Genomic DNA, 5466 nt, shown 5'->3' with positions numbered 1-5466 from the left:
AGAGTGTAAGAAAAGTTCTAATGTAAGTAACTTCATATAATATATTAACGACTATGCAGCTTCTTTTCAGAGTTGTGGGACTGCAAAACTTCAGATCAGAAATATCCTTATTCAGTGTAACTAATATATACCACACTGTTAGTTTCGGTTAAACTAAAACATCGTGGAGTCCAGATTTAGAGCAACAAACCAACATTGAGCGATATGGTAAATCCATAATATGGCATAGCAAAGTTCAACACATCCATGCAAGAACACCTTCAAGAAAGAAGCATTGTAATGTATATGTATATAACTTGTCTTATAATATATAAATCTAAAATTTAGTATCTGAGAAGTAAGACTTCAACTTTGAAAAACAAGTACCCACCGTTTCCTCTATATATAGCATATAATCATTCTATATTTTAAATTGAAATGTTTCATACGTTTCAGTAATTGCCAGTTGACAAATAGGTCGATTCATGAATGGGGTCAGAGTGAAGAGTCACCTAGTGTGTATGTGGCCCATGCACTAAAATATCGTTTCAGACAATGCAAATTGAACATATCAACAATGTGAAACGTCATATCGTCAGTAGTTAAAATCAACTAATCAGCATTCTTTAACCAGCTTTTTTTTTTCTAATGACTTTTGAAAAGAAAACAAATAAGGTATAAATTGAAAAAGAACATGCAGTAGCTTGTGTAGTAAAGTAGACAAAATATATCTCCATAAATCCTTATGGTAATCTCTTTCCGTATTCACAAATGACTTCCAATAATCTGACATAGGTATGTGATACATACTCGACAGGGAAGTGTCTATCATACGACTTGTTCCCCAACACTTTTTGATTTATTTTTATTTATTGTGTTTCAAGCTATCGTAGAAGTAACTTTAACAGACGAAAGAATGTGATTTTACCTTAATCAGCAAAATATAAAACAATAAATCATCGAAAATAATAAACTGGTACCTATCGTATAACAGAACTTAAACAATGTGGTAAAAAAAGCATTTATACAAAAAGTACTAGTACATAAAACATACTAGTACATAAAGTGAGTACATTTTGTACTAGTATGATTTAGACGGACAGAAAACGCTTAGCCTTACAGTGCACCTGGTCCATGATCCATTTTGTCTATGAATCTGGATGGCTAAACTGTGTATCTGCATGATTATTGTTGTTACTGACTTTTTGTTGCTGTGATTATGTTTTCTTTATTATGATTGTCAAATTTGATATATGTTAAATTGTGGATGATCTTGATTTATTTAATTAAAGACATTTGTGTTAAACTGGTAATATAAATTCGTTTACTGAAAATTTACACCCCTTAAAATATCAACTTGACTGTTGTAAGACTGTCGGTACTGTAAGGAGACAGGGTAGACTGCGTTTCAAATTTGTTTTTTTAATGAAATACATAGTGAATTCTGTCTGGATAAATGAACATAAACTTATAAAAAAACATATAAACTATCTGAATTACTGCGTGTAGACATAGAATCATCATCATACGACTTATGCATCCCACCCCTCCTCCGTGAAATAAAAAAAACTACAATTTAAACACAGTAAACAAAGTAACGGAAAAAGTTTTCAAATATCATGTACATCACGCAAATAGTTTCAAAAACAATTAATTACATTTGTTCATATGCTTAGAGATCATCATATTCCACGGTAAAAACATGATACTTGTAAGTCGTGAAGTTGTAATATGGAAGGAATGAGCATTTGATGAATCAGTCATATATATGTAAAAAAAAAACAGACATCAAAAAGCACAATAACAGTAAGACTAAGAATTTTGCGACCTCTTTTTGAGTATTTGAAGTGCTTACATTATTGAATCAATCTTTGATACTTTATATACTTATATAATTTAACCGCTGTCTGGTTGGATGAAGAAAATGTCCATCATCTCATAGACCAAAATTTGTAACGAGACTGTGACGTCTACCTTTTTTGCTAATTTGCACGAAATGGACAACTTGGTATTCTAACTACGGAACTACTTTGATGGGGTATCCCAATACACTGAATGAATGCATGTAAATTACAAATGGCGCAAAAATGTTGATTTCATATTATAAAAACAATATATTGTAATTTTATTTTTGTTTTCTGGTGTTTTTGAATTACAATATAAGAATTGTTTTCCGTTGTTCGTAAGATTATGGGATATAAACGACTTCGGGCTACCTGCCGTATGGTGTCTCGTTTTCTCGTCGTTCATTGAAGACCAATGGGTGGCCCTGGGCTGACATTTTTATCCATGTGGGATTGTTGTCTCTTTCACATATTCATCATGCCTTTTCTCATTAGAGTAAATTTCGGTATTCTGTACACGAGTCTCGAAGAAGTATAGACAAATAATAGATAGAAGTAACAAATAACACCTCGGAGCTTACAGACAGTGCGTCATATCTTGACCATCAACTGACGACAATTGGTTACCCTGTTCTTTGACATTGAAGATAACCTTTCCATAATGATAAACAGAGCAAAAATCTATTCGTGTACTGAAATAAAAATTGGTGAATTTAGCATTTAACTTGTAAATTATGACACAATAGTAACTTTGAGATCGACGTTGAAGTTATGACATTGTTTAGAATATGTAAAAGGAATAGGTACCTCCAAACCGTCAACACATACACATTTTATTTTCCAAAATGTACAAAACGCGTTCGTTTAAGAAACACGTCAATTAATTTATCCTCCCTTGAACAAGTAAGCCTATCAAGCATAAATTGATGTAAAGTAGAAAAAACATCCCAAATAGTAAATAAATTTACCTTTGACTAGGACAAGAACCTTCGGGGAAAGACAGCAAATTTGAATTGTATCATAGAAAAAATGCAACCGCAGTACAAAACAGAGGCAGGCATAAAGAAAACATACGTTTAAGGTATGTAAAAATACACAAGGGACACCTCAAATGATATAATTGAGAACTGAAATCTGGAAGAAAGGCATGGTTCGTCGTAAGTTGTACTTTATTGTACTCTTCCATATATGATTTACTCAGTGGGTGTTTCTAGCTAAGCAGGGGAAGCTTACCTTAATGGTGCTCCTGGTCCATGTTTCAGTTTCTTTTTAGTGGAATCCGGGTTTACTTTTTTCGGTGATATATCATGTTCTTTGTTGTGTGTGTTTATTTCACTTTCCTTGTCTTATTGTTGTTCCTTGTTTATGTTCTTTTTATTACTGTTCAAATACTGGTTCCATCGATGTTCACTTATAGAAACACATGCTTTCAACCAAAGTTCTGTTTTCAATTGTCAATATTAATTTAATATCGAGTTACGAAATGTTATTACCACTAGTTCAACTCAAACGCATGATAAATATGTACTGTTCATCCTCGATTGTAAATATATCTCGTTCTCATCTGCGACAAGAGTTCAATCAAAGGATGAAATGATAAGATCACTGATATTCAATCATACTCCAAACAAATACAGTTTTACAAATCAAACAATCACGCGAAAGGGGCTAGCATAAAAACAAACACATCTGCTCATATCAAATACTGATGTCGTATCAATAATATTTGTTTATACCTAAATAAATACATATTGGATGGATCTGTCTGTCAGGGTTAACCAGTACAAATGCTGTTAATGACAAGTATCTAAAGGATAAACTGTTTGCTTCCCTAAAATATTCAGAGTAGGCTACAAAGGCGTAAAGCAGAACTTTTTATTATTTTTTTTTTTTTTGGGGGGGGGGTTATTATTCACAGCTACCGGTGTCACACATAAAAATCATATGGTTTGCAACATATGATAATCATACGAAACGAGAACATTTGGATGTAATCGGTAGAGTCAACTTTCTCTCATGATAAATCGGCGTTCGTCTGGAAAGCAACGAACGAAGAAAAATAGAAAGCGAAACAACATTGATCACAATTTAAGAATTTTGTACCAAAAGTAAACTAACAGAAAGCGCCTGTTCAATTTTACTGACCATCATAACGACTTAGTCAATTATATATTAGTAAAGAAATAAGGCCTTAAGTTGTTGTGAGCTCAAATCAATTAGAAGCAAACAGTATTCTTTGAAGGCATTTATTTTGGTCATGTTAAATATCCTGATATATTTTATTGAACATATATTTCAAAAATGTATTGTAACGTATGCATCCTATTCAGTAAATTCATTTAAATATTCTAAACTGTGCAAAAGAAGAATCATCACAATCGCATGAATATGTGTCGTGTATGCTGTATGTAGCCTGGAAGAACTCACGTCAATTGTCATTTTAAATTACAAATAAACTCCAAATATGAATTCAATACGCATCAGTAAATATGCTTTTATCAATATCAATAACTAGGTAAGTCACACTCTGGACAAATGCAAATCAGGGATGATTTTTTATATTTACATTAGTTTTTGGAGGGGTGGGGTTTTATTCAATTCACATTGCCCTATAAATAGTATTTACAAAGATATATTTCGTTCTGTAGTTAAAAATATAATGTTGTCTATTTGGTTTAGGGATGTACGTTTTATATTTTTAATAAAAAGATGATGTTCTTTCTGAAAAAAAAAAAAAAAAGAAAAAAAAAAAAAAAAAAAGTAGCAGTTTTTCCAATGCATTAATACTCATAGCAAGAATCGATTCATAGAAAAACACTTTCTTCGAAATAGAAACAAGCATTTATATCGGAAGCTGAAATGTCATAATCGTTAGCTGGAACTCAACAGTATCATTTGTCAGAGACATAGAATTAGTCATAATAGTAAATTATTTTAATAGCAAGAAATAATTAACAATAAATTGTTATGATTGTAACTGAACAGTCAATACCAAAGTCTTATTTCCGTAAAAATCCACTGTGCTGCATAATTTACAGTTGTTCTATTAATTAAAATGCGTCATTTTATAACGAGATTACAATTTTGTGTAAACATTCCTTTCTACGAAATCTAATTCAACTCAAGCCTTTAAATGATATTTATTTTCCTTATATGAATTACCCAATCCACCATACTGTGAATTACGGGGAAATTACAAAATCCGATAAATTATGAATTTCAGCAAGCAATTAATTCGAATTGTGAATTGTCAAAAAGAAGACGTATTCTTACACTTACTTTTTTATTTCATATTATGTATTAGGTGAAGGCCATTCCACCGGCATGGATTGACGTCACAAAGGCAATAGAGAGTCGCAGAATTTCTTAGCTTTTGAATGCCTTTGGGCTAAAAAAGAGTTATTGGAACATGGGGATATTTTTTTCTAAATTTCTATTCAACTCCATCGCACTGTTCTGGCAAGGTTTAATTTTATCCACTAATAGGTAGGGATCATTTTCAAATGTAATTATCACACACAAAAAACAAAAATGTCTCTTTATATATATATATATATATATACAACGTCTTAGAATGTGATGACTCTATTCTCTACACTGCTCCATCGGATCAAATTGATACAGGGAAAATAACGTAAACTAT

The 5466-nt window shown here is 31.7% G+C and overlaps 1 long non-coding RNA gene across 1 annotated transcript; it reads right to left on the bottom strand.

The window, feature by feature from the left end:
* Positions 1-2080: 2080 nt before the first annotated feature.
* Positions 2081-3455, bottom strand: LOC148611545 (uncharacterized). The gene is made up of 2 exons (XR_015924150.1): positions 3057-3455; positions 2081-2515 (listed from the first exon to the last, which is right to left on the bottom strand). It is a non-coding gene; the product is annotated as an uncharacterized LOC148611545 (long non-coding RNA).
* Positions 3456-5466: the final 2011 nt, after the last annotated feature.

The sequence above is a fragment of the Perna viridis genome, chromosome 7, assembly GCF_037379345.1.
Source record: "Perna viridis isolate PV_CMFRI_1.1 ecotype Kerala chromosome 7, ASM3737934v1, whole genome shotgun sequence".
In the NCBI taxonomy this organism is placed as follows: domain Eukaryota; kingdom Metazoa; phylum Mollusca; class Bivalvia; order Mytilida; family Mytilidae; genus Perna; species Perna viridis.
Note: the sequence above shows the minus strand (reverse complement) of the source record. Positions and strands in the feature narration are given on the sequence as shown.